Genomic DNA, 22,734 nt, shown 5'->3' on the forward strand with positions numbered 1-22,734 from the left:
TTATTATGATTCTCTAATTTTAAGTCTGTTTGAAAATTTTCATAATGAAAGGTTTAAAAAAATGAGGGGCAGAGGATGGAGGCCGATTACTAGGTAGGAAGAGTTACAAGTACAGGTTTCAGAAACATTGGTTGTGAACAAGGTTTGGCCCCGTGGAGACCAGACCTCCAACCCCTTGGCCATCAAAAAGTGGCATGTCTCTCATCCATTCTCGGGCCACCTGAGGGAAAACAAGTTTTGCATACTCATTCATTTACTAACTCACTTTACAGTTCATTCATTCACTTGACTCATTCATTCATCCATTAACTCAGACACTCTATAATTCATCCATCCTTCCATCCTTCCTTCCATCCATTTGTTTATTCAGTCAACACACCTATTTGTTGAGAGCCTCCAATGTGCCAGACACCAAAAGTAATCATCTCTGTCCTCCTGGTGCCGAGAGGCAGGAGTGGGGAAGGGATTCGACTTGATCAATCTCCCATCACACAAATATACCTTCACAAACCATGAAAAGTCTGAGGAATGAAGTCGACTGAGTGCCACTGGGGAGTTTAACACGTGGGGACATGACTTGGTATGGGGAGAAGGATGGTCAGGGAAGTACTCTGTAACACTTAAGCTGAGACTTGAACGATGAGGAGATGGCCACGTGAAAAGCCCAGGGAAGGGCATTCAGGCTCAGAGAAGAGCAAGAAAGAGCAAATGTGCTGGGACAGGAAGGAGCCTCCTGGGGCAGCAGGGACTGTCAGGAAGGGTAAGTCCAGGAGGGTTGCTAGAGCAAAGTGAGGGAGCAAGGAGACTCTGTAAGACTCTGTAAGTTGGACAACTGCTGTTCTTGAACCAAGGAAAAATTTCCCCCCATAAACAGAACTCATCATGTAGAGATGTGGGCTTTGGGCCAGCTGACAAATGCTCCTGCAAGTTATCAAGACAAGTATTGGGAAAGTTTGTGTACGTGTTGTCTAGTGAAAATGCTCCACTTACTGAAAGAATGGGAATCTGGAAGCAGGGTGGAGAGGAAGGGAGGGAGCCTGCCCTGTGGCAGAGAAGAAGCCACTACAAAGGAAATCAGTGGAATCGCTGAGTAAGGAAGACTCCCAGTTAGAGATTGTAAGACCCACGTTGAAAAGCAGGCCGGTGCCCTGCGCAGCCCCACCCTCCTCCAGCCAGCCCAGCCAGGGGAAGGAAGTCCCAGCCAACCATGGGGACAGTCACCCAGTGATTTATGGCCCTGAGACAAAGGCTCCCAAGGAAAGGCCCTGTGAAACACAGACGTGTTATTGGAACAATTAAAGCCCATCCATCTATTTGAGTCAGTATAGTATCCGGAAAATGGGCCTGAAACAAGATTGGCACAGGCTGAGCACCAGCTCTTCACATACGACTTTCCACAAAGCCAGGAGCTAATGGATATGAGCCCCATTTCTCAGACGAGGAAAATGAAGCCCCAAAAGATGACTTGTTCAGGGTCACCAGCTCAGAGAACCAAACTCAGGTCCCTTTGAGTTTGATCAAAGGCCATACTCTTTTTTAAAAAATATATTTTTATTGATGTCAGAGAGGAAGGAAGAGGAAAAGGGAGACAGAAACATCAATGATGAAAGAAAATCATTGATCAGCTGCCTCCTGCATGCTCCACACTGGGAATCGAGCCCACAACCCGGGCATGTGCCCCCACCAGGAATCGAACCATGACCTCCTGGTTCATAAGTCAACGCTCAACCACTGAGACACACTGGCCAGGCAAAGGCCATACTCTTTTTTGTCATATCTTACTGACTTCCTGGCAATTCCTGCAGCCACCTAGGGTGGCTGGTCCCTTGGAGGCTGCAGTTTTCCAAGACTGGACCACTATCGCCCATTGAGAAAGATGGGGCTCCCAGTTCCCAATTTACCCTAAAAACACACACACCAAGCTGGAGTATCCAAAGCTAACAGCAGCCTCCTCTCCTGCAGAAGCAGGTGCTCACCCCTCCTCTGGAGCTGCAATTCTACGGGGACCTTCTAGGGGTCGTGAGTGGCAGTCCCCTGCCTCCCACCATCTATGGCTTGCTGGCCATCATGAGAGATGGGGGAAGCAGCTCCTGTGAATGATTCCAGCCGCTCCACTCAGGACCACCGTGTCTGACTCAGCACTGGGATCCTAGCACAGGATCTGGCCCAAGAAGGCACACAGCACGTGTTTGCTGAATTAAAGAATGGACCACTGGCACTGGAAACACTGCAGCTAACCCATCTTGAGAAAGAAAAAAAAAAGATGGTTTATCAAATGATATGGAGACAGGGAAATGCTTAGAGTAAAATGTTCATTGTAAAAAGCAGACCACAAACCCATATAACAAAAGAAGGCCACATAAATCCAGCATGGTTTTAATCACATAAAATAACATGCATAGCAAACCTCCTGGATGAAAATGTAAACCAAAATATTAACAGTCATATCACTGTGCAATTGGCTTATATGCGGTTTTATCTGCTGCTTTAATTTTTTCCAAAATGTATTGAAGGAACATGTACAATTTTCCAAATGATAAGGAAAGGCCGTAACTAATTTTGTTTAGAAACATAGATTTAAATAATACAGTTTAGGGCACCGCCTGCCTCTCTGAACTCAAGAGCCAGCTCCTCAGTGCCAGATAGTGCCTTGCTATCCTGTGAGCTCCAGGAGAGCTCCCCTGGGCCCCAAAACCCACACCATGGCGCCTGCCCAGGGCCTTAAGGTGGAGAGCGTGGGTGCCAAGCCTAATAGCCATCTGCCAAATCCTCACCACGACCAGTACATTTCCACGACTCCTTTCCCCATAAGCAAGTCAGTAAATCAAAGCGCATCTCATACACTAGGTGGGCCCTTTCTGGTAAAACACAAAAAAACTTAATCTTTGGTCCAGAAGCAGTAGATTGCGGCAGCAAGTCAGCAGCCAAAACCATTAATCTTTGCCGCGTTCCCCAACTGGCCCGAGTAGTAAAGAAGATAATACCCCAGCAGAATCAGTGACCCACTACAAATTGGTCCTGAAAGGTCCACCAGCATAAATAGACTTTTGCTGATCCAACACTTGTTAGGAACCCCAACAAAGAGACTATTGGCTCATCTGATGAGCCGCTTGCAATGGGCCCTTGCAATGGCTGGTGATGGATGACCACCCTCCCTTGGAGGGGAAGATGCAGCTCCTGGTATGGGGCCCTTTCTCATCTTAAATTTGTCCTCAATAAATCACAGGTGCAGAGGAGCCGGCATCAGTTTCATTACACCTACATGCTCCAGTATCAATCACGCCACCATGGCGGCCTGTCTGGGCACAGTTCATTTCAAGTGGCTCCTTCTGTTCTGATTCTGTTTCTACTGCAATGCGTGCCTCCAAGGGGCTGGGGACCCAGATAGCGGGAGGAAGTAGCTTCTCCCAGAAGGCCTAGGCGTCCTTGGCCTCAGCAACTATCCCCTCCTCCTTCTCCATGAACTATCCCCCTGACGAGAGCCACTCTGAGCTCTGTACCCGATGGCTGTGCAAAGACTTTGAATCAGAAAGACTTGCTTTTAGGTAATGGCTCTGATATCTGCAAACTGGGAGCACGGCTGTCACCTTCCTTTGCTGAGGTTCAGTTTCCTCATCTGGAAAATGGGGCTAATAACACCTTACCTACTGCGATTGGACACAGCACTGTGTGTAAAAGAGCCTAGCACAGTGCTGGACTCAAAGTGGACCCTCAACTCAACTGTCAGGGTTGACAGTAGTCCCATTCCTGCCTGCGCTCATTCCTGGCCTGGACACCTGCTAGAGAGAAAGTACCCTGGGATGGCTGGCTTTGCTTTCCTTTGGTGCCCAGGCCCATAAGCAATCAGAAACTGCCGCTTCCTCTTCCTTATGCCCACCTGACTGGACCATTCAGAGTGCCAGCAACGGTGTATCAATTATAGCTCAGAATTTATGAAGATGCTGCCACGGCTCATTTTTTGTCTTGTTCTTTTCATTGTAGGCAGTTAAAATACACTAAAACTAAGGACACCAGGGAGCTCTCAGACCTCTTCTTAATGCACATAATCGAATACTATAATGTCATTAAATGCATGTACAAGGCTCATCATAAAAGCTGTGAACTTCTTTTTAAAGAATCCTAATTGAGAATAAATGGTTTCTTTTTAGGCAGGCCCTCAGCCAGTCTGCCTATGGCCACCAGAGGCAGGACCGACACACCCCTCCGAACCTGCCACTGGCCTCCTCCCCTCCTCCAGAGGCACAGCCCAGCCGCCTCTGCTGTGGGTGGAGTGATCAGCACCCAGTGGCAGTCCTGTAACTCATTAACCAAATGAGCAGGCCTTTGAGCCAAGAGAGAGGAGTGCAAAGGCCCCTGCTCCTGAGCGGGGCAGGAATGTCAGACAGACCAGCTTTTCAAAAAGACACTTCCTTTCACTCTAAACTGTCAAGAGATCTGGAGTGACAGGGCCATTTATTTGCAGAGGAGCTGGGGAGGAGAGGAAAGGAGAGGCAGGAAGAAGGAGGAGAAGGAAAAGGGACAGGAAGGAGAGGCACAGAGTTCGGAAAGCAGGTAGAGGAAGATGGAAAGGGAAATGGGGCCGGCTTTCTCCCACACAGGGCACACAGATGTCCATCAGCACTGCACTTCTGGAGGAAGAGTCGAGGGAATCACACATCCATGCAATACTTCTCCGAGAACAGAATGTAACAGCAATGATGATGATGACATTGAGTACATACTTCGTGCCTGTTCCTGTGGTTAAGTCCTTTACAAACACAAACTCACTTAATCCTCTTCACAACCCTATTCGGTAGCTACAGCATTCGCTGATCCTGAAACGTACACTTTCTTTTTCCCATTTTAACACCTCTAAAACTGAGATGCTTTTTACAATCCCTGTCAGCCTGACAACAGTCTTGATGTCACTGTCATATCTGGGAACACACATCAAAATGTTCAGAATGGGCGCTGGCCGGTGTGGCTCAGTTCGTTGAGCATCATCCCGGGCACAAAAAGGTAGCTGGTTCGATGCCCAGTCAGGGCACATACCCAGGTTGCAAGCTCGACTCTCCAGTAGGAAGCGTGCAGGAGGCAGCTGATCAATGTTTCACTCGCTCATCAATGTTTCTCTCGCATGCTCCTTCCCCTTTCTTCTCTCCCTAAAAATAAATAAAAAGTCTTTAAATGGGTATCTGCAGCTTAAGATCCCAAGGAAAAGAGAGGAGTGGTCTTTAAAGAAGTGCTATTACTAATGTTTACAATTGTACAGAAGATACTAGTATGTAGAAAAACAAGGACACCAACAATCCTGAGTCAATCTCTGAATATGAAAAAGTTTTAGGAATATCTTAAACTCATTATTTCACTTTGATTTTCCTCTATATTTATCTACAAAGGCCTTATGATAAAATATATATCTAAATAAACATAAGAATTATTTCCATAAGTTTAAAATTCTAAGGGGTAAGAAAGTCTCATATCATAGTTTAATTAGCTATAATTCTATTTTTCTTAGCATGACATAAAATAATGGCGCAATATACAATCACTGGCTTCTTGGACTAAGTGAGATATAGTACTGTCCCATCTAACAGATGAGCAAACTAAGGACTAGGCACTATCATTACTTGCTTGAGGCCACACAGAAAGTAAAAACCTCCAGATCTTTCTGATTCCAGAGCCTATCTTCCCAGCCAATATTGCCATTCTTTTCAAACATCTCCAGAACCAGATCAACATAGTTCAAATGCCAGTGTTGCCACTGACTGGCTTTGTGACCCAAGAGAGTGACTTCAAGTTTCTGACCAATAAAGCAAAGAAGCTAAGAAATCTGCTTCTCAAAGTTGTAGGGGAGAAAATCTTATGTGAAAAGGTTCAACATAATGCCCAGCCCCAAGAGTGGGGGTTGAATGAGGGTCAGCATTTAGGTCCATGGCACATCCAAGAACAACCCCTTAGCCTGTGCACAGCTGACTAAAGACTTGGGCAGCACCAGAAGCCAAGATCTAGGGCTGGAATGGTGGGTACTATCTTAGGACAAGCCAGTCTGTACACACTTCTAGATGCCTGCCCAATGCTCAGCCCTCCCTTCCTACTAACAAAACAACAGCCCTATCATTAATTTATCACTGTTATTATTTATGTTTATTGAGTGCCCACACTGCGCTAGCATTGTCCTAAACCCTTACACACATTTGACCCCCGCAATAATCCCCTCAGTGGGCAGGTTACAGATGATAGGGAGATGCAGAGAGTTGAAGACACACAGTGCTACTTGTAGGTATCCCAGGCCTATGCAGGGAGCAATACACCCAGTGTCTTAAGTTTCTTTGGAGCTGGGGTCCAGCGATTCACCCATTAGATATGAGATTTAAGGTAAGCTGACTTTCAAAAGTCATAAAGGATGCCCTACAACCCCCAATTATAAGTAAAACATGTTTACTACAAAAAAAAAACTTGGAAAATACTTTGTAACAAAAATATATGACCACACAAAATCCCATTACACAGAGAACATCCCCTGGTTCACATTCTATGTTTCTTTCCCTTCTTATTTCTATCCATATCTTACACGATTAACATTATCCATGCAATTTTATACCCGGCTTTATTTTTGACTCAGCATCGGCATTTCGCTACGTCATTAAGAAACTCTGAGGTCATTTTAGTTGTTTGCACTGTCTCATTGAATGGAGAGGCCATAATCACTTAACCCTTCCTCTAAAGTGGGGCATTTAGCCAGTTCCCAATGCTCTAGGGCAGACCTGTGCCTCAAGCTTTGCCCACATTTTTATTTCCTTGGATTAAATGATTTACATTAGCATTACTGGGTCAAATGACATGCACATTTTTAAGACTCTTGCTAGAGACTGTCAAATTGCAATTCAGATTTGAAAATGTCTGTTTCAAAACATCCTTGCCAGCACTGAATATTAACATTCTAAAAATTCTCTGTAATTTTTGATAAGTGAAAATTTTCTGTTTTGAATGGACATGTTGTGTTTACTAGTAAACATGAACTTTATTACCTGATGAAACCTGTGAATTCATGGGGCTGCTGCAGAGCAGTTAAGAACACCTGTAAAGCCGTGGCCAGTTGCTCAGTGGTTAGAGCATTGGCCCAAGGACTAAAGGGTCATGGGTTCAATTCCCAGTCAAGGGCATACTGTACCTGAGTTGCAGGTTCAATTCCTGGCCCCAGTCAAGATGCAAGCAGGAAGCAACCAATCAATGTTTCTCTCTCTCTCTCTCACCCTCTCCCCTCCCTTCCACTCACTTTAAAAATCAATGGAAAAAAACATCCTTACTCCTCGAGTGATAATTTAAAAAAGAACACATGTAGATCAAGTTGCCTGGTTTTGAACTCTGGGTCCCCACTTACAATATGTATGATTTGGGAGCTGACTATTTAATGTTTCAAAGCTCCCCTTTTCTTCTTTTAATAATTGGTGAGCATATTAACACTACCTCCTAGGGTCTTTGTAAAGCATGAATGAGAGATCCCATGTAAATTATACCGGCTATGGAGTAAGCGTTCAATAAAGATGAGCTCTCTGAATTTCTTCTTTTGTAAATGTACTTTTTCACTTAGAATCTTGATATCTTATCAATTTTTTTTACATGAAGAACATTAGCCCTTCGTCACATTTGTTGTGACTATTTTACAATTATTTCGGTGTCCCTCTTCTAATAAAGCTGCCGGGAGGAGTTCGTTTCTATTAAGCTCAGGTGTAGAAACAGGATGGGGTTTGATTTTCAGGGCTGCACCTCAGAAGACACGACTACAGTTTGTGGTGCTGCACTCCTAATACAGACGGGGTTACTGTCCCCACAAAGCAGAGCGGGAGCTGGGAAGCACAGCTCCGAAGCAGTTGATGCCCGAGCACCTGCCACTTCACGTCCCGGAAGGAAACTGTGGCGCTTTCTGGAGCCCAGTCTTTCTCAGCTCTGAACACACCCTCCCTGTTCACAAGGATATTTCCGTTAAAAGCCAAGACAAAGCCTCCTGCTCCAGGCTCCCCGACTGGACATCACACTTCTGTGCACTCGGTGTTTTTCTATCAACGGGGTTTGGAGGAGTGAGGATGCGTTCGCTTTCATTTTTTACGTCTATTAAAAATAAACATGCTGAGAAGCTGCCTTTCCGTCTCTTTATCAAGCCCCAAACGACGTGTAGCCTGTGTGGACTCGGCATTGACGAAAGCAATCAGCACGATTTATAAGGCGTCAGGAACAAACTCAGTTAAGGGCAGGCTTCCCCTCCATTGATCAAAACAGGTTTTAGCACAATGATGGGCAGCCAAGCAGGCAGGGCGCTGTCCCCAGCCCACCCCCCTGGCACCTGGGAAGCTCTTCTGCCAGGAAAGCTGAGAAACCACCTCTTTATGGGTCTGCACAAATGAGACGCGTTTCATGCTGAGTCAATTTAATCAATACTTTGCTTGCTTTGGAAACTCGGGGCATTTCAAGAGAGCAAAGCTATGATATGCAGTAAAACAGCTTTAAATTCTAATGAGCTTCTCTGTGCTAATTAGTGACTTTGCTAACTGGGAGCTTTCTTTGTTCCAAAGCACACCCTTGCCTTGGAGTGAGCAAAATGTGAGCCTTTCCTCTCTCAAATGTACCTTCCTTCGTCTTTTATTGTCAAGCCAGAAAGGGGAGTACTTTGTTCCTCTCGCCCCTTTAGAACTAACAGATTTTTTTAATTTAAGTGATTAGCATTGCATTTTGCCTCGTAAAAAACAGAAAGTGCAATAGATCAATTTCTCCTAAATCTCACCTGTCACTCTCTGGCCAGGTAACGGTCAGGGAAGCCCTGGAGGGTAAACGCATCGTCCAGCCGCTGCTTCCGGAAGAGAAACAGCCATATGCCCGCTCTGGCCCCCTCCCATTTCACGGTGAGATTTGGTAATTTGCAAATTGAGCAGCCATCATTATTTTCCGAGGAGCAAGCAGGGTCTCCACTCCTCCCTAGGAGAATGTGAGCCAATCATTTGTCCCGGCAACGTGAAGACTCTAGAGCACTTGAGAATTCTTAGCCATAAAGCTGATTACTAACACAGGAGTGGAGGGAGAGAGAAATCTCTTTCATCGGGGAAGGCGGTGAGAGAGGGTGAAAGCAGGAAGGAAAAGACAGAGCTCACGAGTGTTGTTATCAGACCAAATCAGAGCTTTTTGTGCATCGGAATTAGAACTTGGATGTGTGAGTGGAATTTCTCCCTTTGCTGCCTGGTTTTTGTCGCCGTCCGTCTGGTGCCCCTGTCACGGTCTCCATCTCGGCTCTTCTGTCCTTCCTGAGCACTTGAGGAAGATACCCTGCCTGCAAATAATTGCCTTCAGACCCCTGAGTCCCACTTAAAAGTCCTTAGGACTGATCAAGATAAACCCCAGCAGGCTTTTGTTTCCACTCAGAGTGCCCCTGTCATTTATTAGACAAACTAAAGTATCAATTTCTGTTTAAACATTAACAGGGTGATGCCAAATATTAGTCAGTTCCTAATAATTTTGAGGGATTAAAAAGATAATAAAAGTAATAGTCCATTACATTACCTACTTCAGCAAGATTGTAATGAACGTAATAAATTCTGGATCAGGGTTATAACAACTTCCATCTACTTAAAATGAATTTGTAGGGTTACTTTCATTAACTATGTACATGGGGAAAATGATCTGACATATTACTTTAAAAGAGCGGTGAAACCGATTAGGAGAAAATATGCTTTCCCGACAGGGATGCGGTCAACCCGGGACAACCGTGTCTGTGGGAGAGGGGCCGGGGCGGCCAGACAGCCGACTCTGTCCTCACCTGCTGGCTTGCTACTCTGAAGAAATTAATGACAGACTCAGTGCCGGTGAGTGAGGGTGGAGGAACCTTTTATCCCCCACCCCCCCTTTCTCCTTCTCTCTTTCCCTCCCCAGGTATATTCATGCCTGCTAATGAACCGGGGCTCGCTCTGGGAACTTCTGCAAGGAAATAAACCCAGGCCGGCAGCCCAGCCTGGCCTTTGGGCCCCCAGGGGAAAGCCGCCGCATTAAAGGGGCCCATGCCCTCATCGCTGGAGGAGACAAGGGACCGAGCACTTGGCTGCGCCACAGAAATTACTGCTGTACCTCGAACGCCCGCTTCATTTATCAATTTCATAGCAGAAAAACCCATATGGCTGCCTTGTTCACTCACACGCTAAATCTCGTAGCAGAAAGCTCCCCACCGCCAGTCAAGTGTGTTATGCGCGGGCCTGGATAAAGTAACTTGAAATACCACTAATGATTTATACTTAATTGAACCTCTAAGTGATTAAAGTGGCAGTAATGAATGAATAACACCCTCCTGGTTCCCCTGCCCCCGTGGCCCAGCGTCTCCAGGCAGAGTGAGCCTCGCCTTGGGAAGTCAGCAAGGACACCGGCGCGAGCCATTCTCCCGCTTTCCCCAGCCGCAAGTCTGGGTCCTGGCTAAATTGCTCTCACTTGCCGTAAATGACTCCATAAGCACCGTATCAGACCATTGATCCTTTTTATTAGATTATCCAATTGTAAGGTTAATGCATTTGCATTTGGCAAACGAAGACGGCCAGCCTGAATCCCACGCGGGGATGGGTGTTTAAATGGACACTTGAGGAGAGGGGCTCTGTCAACATATTGATCTGTTGGTGGCAGCACCCGAGGCGGGTGCCTCCCCGGCCCCACCCGCTAAAGGACATGCCAGGGGAGTACACTCCAGGGCTGTGTGTTCCTTAGGAGAAGCCCCCCTGACAGCCAGGAGGCCAACTGCTACCCACTCCTCACCCCCAGGTCAGGGGCAAAGGTGAGCGGTACACCTGGAGCCTGGAACCTGGCTGCTTTCTCTAAAAGAGGGAGAGCCAGGACCTAAATCAGTGACAAGGACACAGGCTTCCAAGGCCAAAGAACACCTTCTTGAACATCATAGAGTCAGATTTGGGCAGCCATCTCTACCCAGGCTTCTATACCCGAAGTGAATTTATTCTTGGGTTTTCTAGAGGCATTAACCAAATGCCATTTAAGTGGTCTGCTTTTGTAACGATTTTCTAGTAAGTAAATTTACAAGTTGGAAAAACATACTTTGTTGACTTAAATGAGTTCTACATTGGACAATATAATTGTGGTGTGGGGGAATTAGAAGTGACCCAGAGAAATCACCCCAGAAAACCATGTGCTTTTATAGATGGGGACACAGAGGCCCAGAGAAAAGGTGAAACTGACAGAGGGCCCCAGGGGGTTCATGGAAAAAGCTTCCCAGTCTTCCGCCTTCCAGAACAGCCTCCAAGAGGCAGGCAGCTCTCCCCTAAAAGGTGGCTTTGAGGCTGCGACTGCAAAGAAACAGCCTTTTTATACAAATGTCCTAAGACACAAGCCATATTTCATATTCAGCTGCATAAACTAGGTCTTTGTCTGGATTGTCCTGTGGAGTAAGAGTCGCTGTAAGTACTGCTTACAGGATGGGTTTGTTCAGCATTGTGACTCCCAGGACAGGGAGCTGGTTTCCTCATTGCAATTCAGTGCGCATTTTCTGCCGGGCACGCGCCAAAGGCAGCCCCTCGTGTGAGCTCATGTCCCAGCTCAGTCACATAGGGGACATGCTATCTCTCTGAGCCTCAGTGTCCTCATTTATAATAACCCCTCCCTTGCCAATTGTTTTGGGATTCAGTGGGATACTATGTGTGGCAATGACCAGCACAGCACGGCTCTGGTCCTTACCCATGTAGGGCTCCTTACCCATAAGTTCCCCCCATTCTGGTTTCCTAGGAAAGGGGTGATCCCCTGGGCCTTACAAGCACTAACTGATCGAGAACAGGTAGCTGGGGATAGGCCATGCCAGGGAAGGGAACTGCTTAGCTACCCAGCTGTCTCCTGCTTTGTCAGAAAGGCCAAGACCCTGTGTTCCCTCTCACCTCCCTCCCCTCCCTGCTGAAGGCTGGAGGCTGAGCCTTCTTTGAGTCTCTATGCAGACCCTGCCTGAATCTCAGAAGGGCCTAAGAGACCGTGAGAACGGGGTAAGGTCATTCTTAAAACAACAACCTAATTCGCTAACATTTTCAGAGCACTCTCATTTATCAAGTGCTTTGTACATACATTTAACCTCATCCAAACCTCCCAACAACATTGTGAGGCTCAAATGGCTATGCCCACTTTACAGAAGCAGAAACTGAGGCTTGCAGAGGCCACAGTGACACAGCTAGGAAGGGACAGAGCTGGGGTTTAAGCCCAAGCCCATTAGCCTTGGGGATGCATATTCTGTCACTGTGCCCCACGCTTAGGACTCACGGTATCTTTGTGGCAGGAGACAAGCCAGAGCTCAGCAGAGACCTCAGCTTCTCCTTCCCTTTCTTGCCCACTATTCCATTAAGCCAACAGCCCAGGGGCAGGCAAGAGGCAGGAAGGCATTTGTCCAGAGAGAAAACAGAGCTTCAGATATGAAGGAGGTGAAAAATCACTGAGTGAGCAACAGTTCACCTTGGTGAGTTATTGAGAAAATGCCAAGGTGGCAAGTCCAGGTGGTGACAGGGCCCCGGGGGCCCACAGGAAGGATGCCTATCTGATTGGGAGTGTGATGCGGGCAGATGCTCCCTGGAGATAGTTAAGGCTGATCTATCTGGGAAGGAGGACAAAGAGGCTCTAGATAGAATAGGCTATTTGTCCAGAGAGTTCCCAGTGTGAGAGCTCGCCGCCCAACAAGCTTCAGGCCTAAGCAGGTCACATTTCTAATCCCCATGGCCAGACAGTCATAGCCTCCATTCTAGGCAGGACACAAAGAATACCAGGGGCAGAAGAGGTCATTTTCCTGGAAAATCACAGACAGACTCTCTGTCTGTAAGCAAACCTGTGCTTGTCTGTAGGGGTATGTGTGTGTGTGTCTGTGTGTCTGAGCGTACATGGTATGCAGGACAGTGCCTCTGTGTGTGGTGGTGTCCTCCAGAGAAGACAAGAGTGGACGGTGTGTGTATTAGTGACTGTGACTGGGCACAGTGATGTCCAAGTGACTGTCTGCATCTATGGACCTGTGAAGGGGTTATGGCCTCCATGAGTGGTTTCATGGTCACCAGCTGAGGTCAGGAATGGTAGGAGAACAGTTGGCCCCATCAGCAATGTGACCATTCAGAGAATTATAAGCTATGGGACCTAGGAGAGAAGGCCTGCTTTGTTTTGAAGAATTGGGGAGAGCTGCCTGGAGGAGGGGTCATTTGCTCAGTAGTATCATCTTCCTGAGCCTCTAATCAGACAAGCCTGAACCTGAATTGGTGGAAATCTATATTACCAATCATAGTCATGTGTGGTTTATTGCCCCAGAGCAGACTGAGATGAGGGCACTGCTCAGGCCACACAGCATGAGGAGCCAAGGCAGTTACCAGGTATTTCACAGCCTGGACTGACCTGGCTTTTCATGAACAAAAGAAAGCCAAACCCCTGCCCAACGCTGGGCCCTGTCCCTATGAGCTGAACTGGTGTGGGCAGCAGAGCTCAGCTATGTGGCTCTGGCCTGCACGCTGGGGTCCCTGAATCCCACTTTCAGCACCACCACCTCTCACTGCTTTGAAACAAAGCCCATCCAGCAAGCTGAACCTCAGTTTCCTCATCTGCCAAATGGGGATATGATTCCTCCCTTACCTGAGTCATGCATGTGGAGACTGCAGTCCTGATCCTTAGTAGCTGTGCAACCTGAGCATCACCAAGTTCCCAAGGCTCTGTTTGTTCATCTGTAAAACAAGGATAATAACAGCAAATGAGATCATGCAGAGGAAAGCACTTTAATTATTTTTTTAAATAGCATTTGAAAGAAGTTACCTATGAGATGGAAAAGCTCAGCCGGTTCTCAGCTCTTGGCCCCATCTGCCACCCATGGCTGGGCATTTCTCAGAAGATATGGGCCCCTGGGTGTTGCCTTCAGGGTAAGAGGACCCAGATAGGGTGTTCCGGGGCCCCAAGGACAGGAAGGCCCGGGATGGAGTCTGCTGGCCAGAAGGCACTGGCCCGTGGCTCCATTGCTGCACGGCAATGATTCAGGAAAAGGCTGACAAGGATATTAGCAGTGTGGATTTTTTTTTTAATCCTGAGCCCAGAGAAAATGCACGGTCAGGAATAAAGGCGCCCAAGAGAGCAAGGAGAAAGAGAAATAATCAGAATTAGCCAGCGGGCGGGTAGCAGGAGCAGGGGCAACCCAGCCTCACGGAGGATAGGAAGGCCCTCTAGGACCCTAAGCTGGGGAGGCAGCCAGGGAGTGGACAGGCCTGGCTTGGCTCATGACGGGTGCTGCCTGCCCAGCCAGGACCTGGGCGGACTGGAGCCCAGCGAGCAGGCACAGTGGAAGACAAAGAAGCCATCGCCAGGTGAGTCCAGCACCCCCTGGAGCTGCCGTGCACCCCGTGGGCTCCTCCAGCCGCAAGGTAGTGGAAAGGGTCCTGGCCAAAGCCTGGAGAGCTCTGCTCCCTGTTGTTCACGGGGCTCTGGATGTGGGCACTGAGGTTGGGGGGCTGCCAAGTGGCTGCTGAGATACTGCAGAAAGGCTGCAGAAGCCTGGGCAGGCGGAGGCCTTCATGCCCCCTCCCTAGAAGTTGAAATGAGATGAGGATGACAGAGACCAGGGCCCAGGAAAGTCACGGCAATGCTCTCCCTGGCAGCCAACTGGGTGTATTCAGGTATTCCAGGAGGTGGTCCCCTGCCTGTTTTCAGAGCAGAGAGGACTGGATTTTGATGAGCTGGGGCAGAGAAATCCACTTTCATGGGCAATGGAACTGACATTCTTCCTAATTGAAACCTGCTTTTCACAAATCATGTTAGACTATCAGATTGCTTACGAAAAAACCTGTCCCGAGAGAGAGAGGGTGGGGGGCGGGGGTGAGGGGAGAGGGAGAGAGAGAGAGAGAGAGAGAGAGAGAGCGAGAGAGAGAGAGAGAGAGAGAGAGAGAGAGAGAGAGAGTGTGTGTGTGTTGGGGGAGGACAGAATTAATGCATCAGCCTCTGATTCCATTTCAGATTCCAAATTAATGGAGTATAAATTAATGACAAACGTGTGTGATGTCCTGAAAGTCGGATGCTTCTCCGTACCCCCACCCCCTCTGTCCTCGGGCAAAATGCTTCCCCTCCCTGAGCTGCTGTTCTGAGTGATATAGAGGAACAGGACTGCATGTCCCCATGTCACCCTCATTGTAGCGTGCTCCCCTTCAGCCTGGCCTTATTCTATGAGGGGCCTCAAATCGAAGCGTTTGACAGTGTCTGCATTAACATCACCCTTCTATGCAATTAAATTTTGCATGTGATGAAAGCATTCATTTGCTGAATGCAGCATTCACTACACGCAATTTTGATGACACCACTTGGGCCTCCTTTTTCCCCCGATATTGTAACACACCAGCATCTCCCATAAATGAAAACATCGGGGCCTCAGTCACCCTCTGATTTCTGAACCCCATTCCCAGTTCTTATCATGTAGGTTTCCTTTGCTCTCGAGTTCCTCGAATAGGTTCACTTCTGCCAATTCAGGGTAAATCAAGATCTCATCATTCAGGTGAAAGAGAAGCAGGTATGTTTCCCTGGAGCTTTGCTGATTGTCCAAACCTCGCTGTGAAAACTCTAAACTACACACTGACTCGGAGAGCCCGGCAGTGTTCCGAGAAGCACCGTGAGCCTTCAGCGTTCCTGTCCCCATCAGTAACTGAGCAGACACCCTGTGGCTTCGGTACTCCTCCCCAGGTGCCGGGGCAATGCAGGAGTCCCCAGGCCCCTCACCTCTCAGTCCACTCTCTATGGGTCACCTATGTGAGCATCAACCCCAAAGAAGAGCCCCCCAAATTTAATTTATTTCTACCTAAACAAGTTCTTTTATCATAAAGCAATAAATTTGTCTTGGTGCTAGCAATTTGTTGCGGGTGACATAACATTGCAAATTGATTAATCGCTACTGTACGCTGCAAAATGAGAAAAGCAAGGAATTATTATGAATAGCGTTCGTCTTTTACGGGAGGGATTCATTATTCAAAAGTGCTCACTGGTGCTTACATGTGCCCTCCGTGCAGATTACATCCATTTGCAGACTTCCCACATCATGCTTACACAAATCAACAAACGTGCATTTATTAAGACATAGAATGAAAGCTATTTAAAAGTGAAAAATGACCTTTTGCGTTACTTTTCTTCAAGGAAGGCAAATCGGGGTGGGATGATCCTGGGAAGGAGCCCCACAGTTGTCACGTGAGTGTCTCCGGGTTCTGTGCACGCTGCCTCATGCCAGAGCTACCCGATCGGCCTGCTCTGCCATTGGCAGCCTCAGGATCTGAAATGCCCCCGTGGTGGTTCTGGAAGCCTCGCTCTGGCTCAGGAGACTTCAACAGTCCACATCACTGCCTGCTGGGGAAGTGCAGCAGCTGGGAGGGCTCAGGTCTCTGAAACCAGCCTCCCTACTGCACTCAGCCGCCCTCGCTTGGAGGAGCAGGAAGCAAATATTAATTGAGCAGTACTCTGTACCAGACACTACCCTGCATGCTTCATTTGCATTAAGTCCCTCCCTTTCCCTGAACTTCATAGGACTGTTGTAAGACCTACTGAAATCACACACACACACATAAAGCTTACAGCAAATGCTCCTTACATGACAGCTGTTACTGCTACTTTAATCTCATTTAAACGTTCTCAAGGTCAATATTCTTATCACCACTTTGCAGAGGGGGAAACTGAGGCTTAGAAAGGTTGCCAAATTTGTCAAATCACACAGTGAGTAGTGAGCAGGACCAATCTTCAATTTCGGTCTGGCTCCAAACATTCATGCATTTTCAAGCTAAACCACCTTGTCCTCAACAGTCAAACTAAGGTATGTTTGCTTCCTCTAATCCAGTGGTCGGCAAACTGGGGCCCCTTGAGTGTGGCTCTTCCACAAAATACCACGTGTGGGCGCACACGTACAGTGCGATTGAAACTTCGTGGCCACACTCAAGGAGCCAAAGAGCCGCATGGCTCTCGAGCCACAGTTTGCTGACCACTACTCTAATCTAATGGGGGAGGCCACATACCATCCACACTGCAGCCCCCCACTCTTTACCTAGAGGTGTCAGAGGGGACATCTGAGAGGGTCAGGTAATTTCATGACCTCCCCCGTCTCACCCCCTTCTGTCCCCCCCACCAGTAGAGACCCATCTGTCTCTAACTCTGGTCCCCTCCTCATCCCTCCACTTGTCCCATAATCGCAAACTCTTCCCAAAGGAAGCTCATTGCCTGCCCCGGTGAAGGCTAACAGGCAGCTCACAACTCCAATATTGATTATTTTTGCTCAACTCATACTTTGTTTAAAAATAGACCGAGGTCTCAACTTTCATTTTATAATTAGATTTCAAAGCAACTTTCATAAAATGAGAAAGCTTTCATTATGTCTCTGTTGCTTATAGTGCCATTAGCTACTCCCCAGCCAGGCCAAAGGCCTGCTAATCCCTGCCATCACCCAACAAAGGAGAGTAGTTACTCATGCTCCTCTGAGAAACCTGCCTCAAATCACAAACCTGCCTCCAGGTGCCCAGAAGCCAGGGATGGTTGGGTTATAAGCCTGGGCTTGTGATCAGAGCTGAGAGCCGCCCCAGTGAGCAAGCACATCTCAAAAGAGTATAGTCTTTCTCAAAGGGTGTTCCTCAAACCACTTGCACTGAGATTACCCTTAGGCCTGTAAAGTATGTAAATTCTGCCCCCACCACACCAGTGGAGAACCACCAGGAAGTGTGGCCTGGCAAACGAATGTTTGATAAAATCCCTATATGATTTTTCTTTGCATGCTAAAATTTGTGAACTATGGTCCCGAATATTTCCCAAACTCTCTGCCTAGTTTTCTATGCCATCAGACTGAATCATTGATTGCTGCAAATTCTGGTTGACTCATTCACATCCCTCACTTTATGAAGAAGAAGCAACCTAACAAGGTGTTCACTATCTTGAGGCCCAGGTGGCTCCCTTCCCATCAATTGCCCCCACCCTAAGTCCCACCCTAAGTCCCTCAGGGCAATCCTGATTCTCCCAGTAGGACTAGTGTGCCCAGGCTGAACTAGGCAGGCCCTGGTTCATTTGCTGGGTACTCCGCAAAGCTGTTCCATGGGGGCAAGGAGAGACCAGACTTGCTCTGCTTATAATGTTCAGAAGTTATCAAGTACCTCTGTCCCTGGCAGCTGTTACCACTGTCATTGTTTTACACACCCTCAAGTATAGTTCTAAGAACTTAGTATGCCTCAGTCACAGTGAGGGCTTGCTGAGACACAGACTGCTGGGCCTTCTGACTCAATAGGTCTGGGGTGGGGCCCAAGAATTTGCATTTCTAACAAGTTCTCAAGTAATACTGCTGATCCAGGGACCAGATTTTGACACTCTAGAGTTTAAGATGCATGTTATCTCTCAGGCATCCAGTACATAATAAATAGGTGCACAACTTCTGTTTGCAGAATGAATGAGTGAGTGAGTCAATTATGTGAACTGCCTGCTCGAGGCCTCTAACTGGGGCTCCTCACTCTACTACACTTCATCTGTGATTACCCAACATCTGCCAGACATCTGTAAGAGTGCCCAGGAGGAGTACATGTCCTGGGATCAGGCTGTGGGCTCCCAACTGCAAGATAGGATTGGTGGCTTCTCACACTCACAGAAGCAGACCTGGCTCACCTAGGAGATCAGGAAGCTATGCAGGGAGTGTGGTAGCCCATTCCAACCTTGGTGAGGATAAAGGTGATTCTTTCCACCTCAAAAAACTGGCCCATCACTTCCTAGCGGGGTGACCTCAGGCTTGGCCCTTAGACTCCAAGAGGCCCAGTTCCTCATTCCCAAAGCCAGGCACTGATCATTACCTCCAGGGTAGCTGTGAGGACTCAATGGGACTGTGCAGGAAAAGGGCCCCACAACTCCCAACACATCTGGGGGACTTGGTCGATGTCTATTCCCGCCTTCATTCCCCACCATCCCAACCCCAGAGAAATGAGTCCCAGAGATATTTCGGGGAGTAATGAATTCCCTCATTTCAGCTAAACCACCCGAGATCCTGGTTTTGTGGAGACGTGCGATGAAACATGATAAATTATTGTTTTAAGCAGAAGCTTCATTCAAATATCCATTTCCCTGTCAAGTTAATTTTGTTTCGATGTATTTTCTAGCGAGATTTGACGGGGAGCATAGATAGTACATAAACAGAAGTATACTCCCTGAGTAATAGGGAGCTGATGGCATGGGGGAGGGAAGATCTGGGGACTGTGAGGAACTTGAACCCCCATGTCCCAGTCACTGTGGGTGGGTGACATAGCTCTGAGGGTAAATTCTAGGCAGCTCAGATCTGTTCGCAGGGCATGGCATCGCTAGGCAGGGAACTTTACCTAGGATCACCCAAGAAAGTAGCCTTGTATCCAGCCTCCGGTTATGCCTGGAGCCAAGGCCTCCAACATATTATCTCACTTCCCCCTTGTCCCCTAATAACAAGGACATTCTCTGACATAACCACTGCACAATGGCCAAGATCAGGAAGTCCACAGATAGCAATACTTTTGCCTACTTCCTGGCCCATATTCAAATTTGGCCAGTTCTCCCACTCATGCTATTGATGGTCATTTATTTTATGTCAGGGTCTGGTTCAAGATCACATACTGCATTTACTTGTCACGTCTCTTCAGACTCCTTCAATCTAGGACAGTTCACCTCTCTTTGTCTTTTGTGACCTTGAATTTTTTTTGAAGTGTTCAAAACAGTTATGTTGTAGACAGTCTGTCAGTTTGTGGCCTCATAATAAGATTCAGGTTGTGATTTTGGGGCTGAAATAACACAAAAGTGATGTGTCCTCCTGGCCTCGCATCTGTCCCATTATTGGTGATGTTGATCTTGATCCTTGGTTAATGTGGTGATCCCGGGTTTCTCCACTGTAAAGATATTATTTTCCCTTTGCTATCCAAAAGTAATTTTTGGAGGGATACTTAGAGATATGGAACTATCCTTGCAGTCACTCGTTTTCATCTGCATCAATTACTACTGTGATGGTGGGCAAATGGTGATTTTCCACGTGTCTCCTACACTTGCCAGCTGGCAACATACTGTAAGAACACCATCACAAGAGCTTTCCCTTCTCCCCATCTAGCTATGTATTCATTTATGGTTTTCTGACTGGATGGACTCAGGGACTCTTATTTAATGTGTTCTAATCCGTTGTTATTGTTATTTGATGCTTGAATCGCATGATCGCATTTCATCCTCATGACAACTGGGTGATATTATCAGAGACATCCAGATTTTCACCTTCGGTCCTGCATCTGCATCTGCAGGGCTCTGCTTCCTGACTCTCAGCCCAGCCTGTCCCTGCAGCACCCTTTCGGTTCGATGTTCTTGCTGTGGAGATAGGAGTCCACATAGTGTTACCAAGCCCTGATTTTCCAACCTCCCTCCCAAGCCCCATGTGAGGGGGCCTGTAGGGTAGAAAGAAGCCTGACTTCCTCGGTATGAAGCAGCTCAGTCTGGAGGCAAGGAGGGAAGCCTGTTACCTAATCTGTGAAATGGGTTCATTCACTGGGATGGCTGTTGACATGCTGCCCCAAGAGCTCTTGGCACAGACCACTTTTTTAAATCAGTAAGTCTGGCTGTGTGAGCTTGGCCAGCCCTGAGTTCATCATTCAACAAAAATTTGCTGAGCACCTATTATGTGCCAGGCTCTGGGATAACCTAGACTTACAGCAATGAGCAAGTCAGACCAGGTTCCTATTTCACGGAGCCCATATTCATGTGGAGTAGATAAAATCATCCCCCAAATAAATATTCAATGATACAGGGCTTATAGAGGCTTATAGAGAAGGGATCATTATGCTGTGAACATCTCTAACAGGGGAATTTGACCTTGTTTAGAGTGTCAGAAAAAAAGTAGACACCTTAAAAATCAAAGACATCTTATAACATTCTTGATCTGAAACCATTTGTCAAAGCAGAGAGGAGGAAGCAGAGACTCAGATTGGTCAAGCAACTTAGCCAGGTTTGCACAGCAGTGGAATCCAGACTCAAATCCAGGCCCATTGACGCAGCTGATCTGCCAAAGTGGTTCCCTAACGGCCTATGTCCAACTTAGCACACTTTGTTTCCACTGTGACACTGCAGGGCCTCGCAAGGCGGAAATGACTTTCTAATAGGCCCAAACATTCTCTAAATCAGGGTGTTTCTTTTTAAACGACTAAAGCAAGAAAAATTGACCAGGCCTGAGTATTAACAGGAATAGATTCATGCCTACCACTGGACCTCTGAGATCTGTAATTGTACACCAGGCTGTGGGCTAAGGATAGAGGGCGGCTGAGAGTCACCCAGATGGGTCCAAGGCCAGAGCCCATGCTCTTAACCCCAGCACTAGACTGCCTCCCTGGGATGTCCATCTGTCTGTCTGAGAAGGTACAGGCAAGGCCTCAAGCCCTCAGAGCAGCCAGGCAAATTCCAGGAGAGAGAAAGGATGCCCACACCTCCCCCCACTGCTCAAGGCATTAGGAAGAGTCAAGGCGGGGACACCTCGAGCTTATGCCCACACCTGCTACATGCCCGCATGACACCCTGGCTCCAGGTCTCCTCTGGCTGGCCTTGGCCAGTCCTGGCTTGATACCTGATCCCCGTGGAAGCTGACACCTCAGCATCAGAGGGATCAGGACAGACACAGCTGCCGCCACCAGAGCCTCAGGCGACTTTAGGGAGAGACTCAGAGGACACTGGCCTGCGAGCTGTCCCTCAACTTCCTCTCCCAGCTCCACACCGGGAGAGATGTGTGTAGAAATTCTTGTATCGAATAGTAATGGCAGGGAAAGAAAAATTTTCAACTTAACTGACTTGGCTAAGTTTACACAGCTGGGAAACTGGGTTCAAAATCCAGTTATCTATCTTCAGAGCTGACACACTTTACCTCTTCTTCAGTAAGCGGTCTCCCTATACAATCAAGCATAATATGGCATAGAGGTTCCCTGTAAGCACTTGTTTAATGCCCAGTGCAAACCTGTATGCCTGTGTGTGTGAGTGTCTGTGCATGTGAGTGTCATGCAGAACCGCATGTAGTGCAGATGTCTTGAGTCCTAAAGTTATTGGAGAAGATTCGGTAAGATCAGGAAAGAGAATGCATGTTTACTTCCCGTACCTCAGCTCTTATTTCATCTCAGGTTTTTTCCTCTGGGGACAAGGAAGAGCATCAACACTGTTCAAATCAGTTCTGGACAGGGTGGTCATGGCCAAATACCCACCTGGGCATGGCATTGTTGAGTCCGTTCTCCTAGTGCAGGAAACTGAAAGACCACAGGCTTTGAAGTCAGAAAGGCCTGCTTTATCTCCTGACCCCATCGCTTCCTTGGGTTTAAGTGATTCTGGGCAAGTTACTGTGCTCTGTGAGCTGCTGATTCCTCACCTGGAAATGAAGATGATAATCCCTCACAGCATTTTATGAAGTTTCAGTATGAGGGAAGTTCCCAGCATAGTGTCTGAAGCATAGGAGGCACTTAGCATATATGAGGTCCCTTCTTTCTCCTTTCTCACTGCAGATATCATCACTGCAGTGTTCACAGATTCCTCCTCTGGGGAGAGAAGGATGATGATTCTCATCCTCAGCTGAACATTGGAGACCCTGGGGAGCTAGAAAAATCCCTGAAGTCTGGGCCCTGCCCCCAGAGGTTCTGATTCAATTGGCCTGGCATATAGCTGGGAATCAGGGCTTTTCAAAGCCTCCTGGGTGATCCTGATGGGCAGGGTTGAGAACCTCTCTCCTGTAGTTTCTCACTGCCATTCATT

The 22,734-nt window shown here is 47.6% G+C and overlaps 1 long non-coding RNA gene across 1 annotated transcript; it reads right to left on the bottom strand.

Annotated features, from left to right (window-relative positions):
* Nucleotides 1-1,652: 1,652 nt before the first annotated feature.
* LOC118662939 lies at nt 1,653-16,416 on the bottom strand. The gene is made up of 3 exons (XR_004969941.1): nt 16,109-16,416; nt 13,603-13,691; nt 1,653-5,141 (listed from the first exon to the last, which is right to left on the bottom strand). It is a non-coding gene; the product is annotated as an uncharacterized LOC118662939 (long non-coding RNA).
* Between the last annotated feature and the right edge of the window lie 6,318 nt (nt 16,417-22,734).

This window comes from Myotis myotis, unplaced genomic scaffold (assembly GCF_014108235.1).
Source record: "Myotis myotis isolate mMyoMyo1 unplaced genomic scaffold, mMyoMyo1.p scaffold_m19_p_9, whole genome shotgun sequence".
Lineage (NCBI taxonomy): Eukaryota > Metazoa > Chordata > Mammalia > Chiroptera > Vespertilionidae > Myotis > Myotis myotis.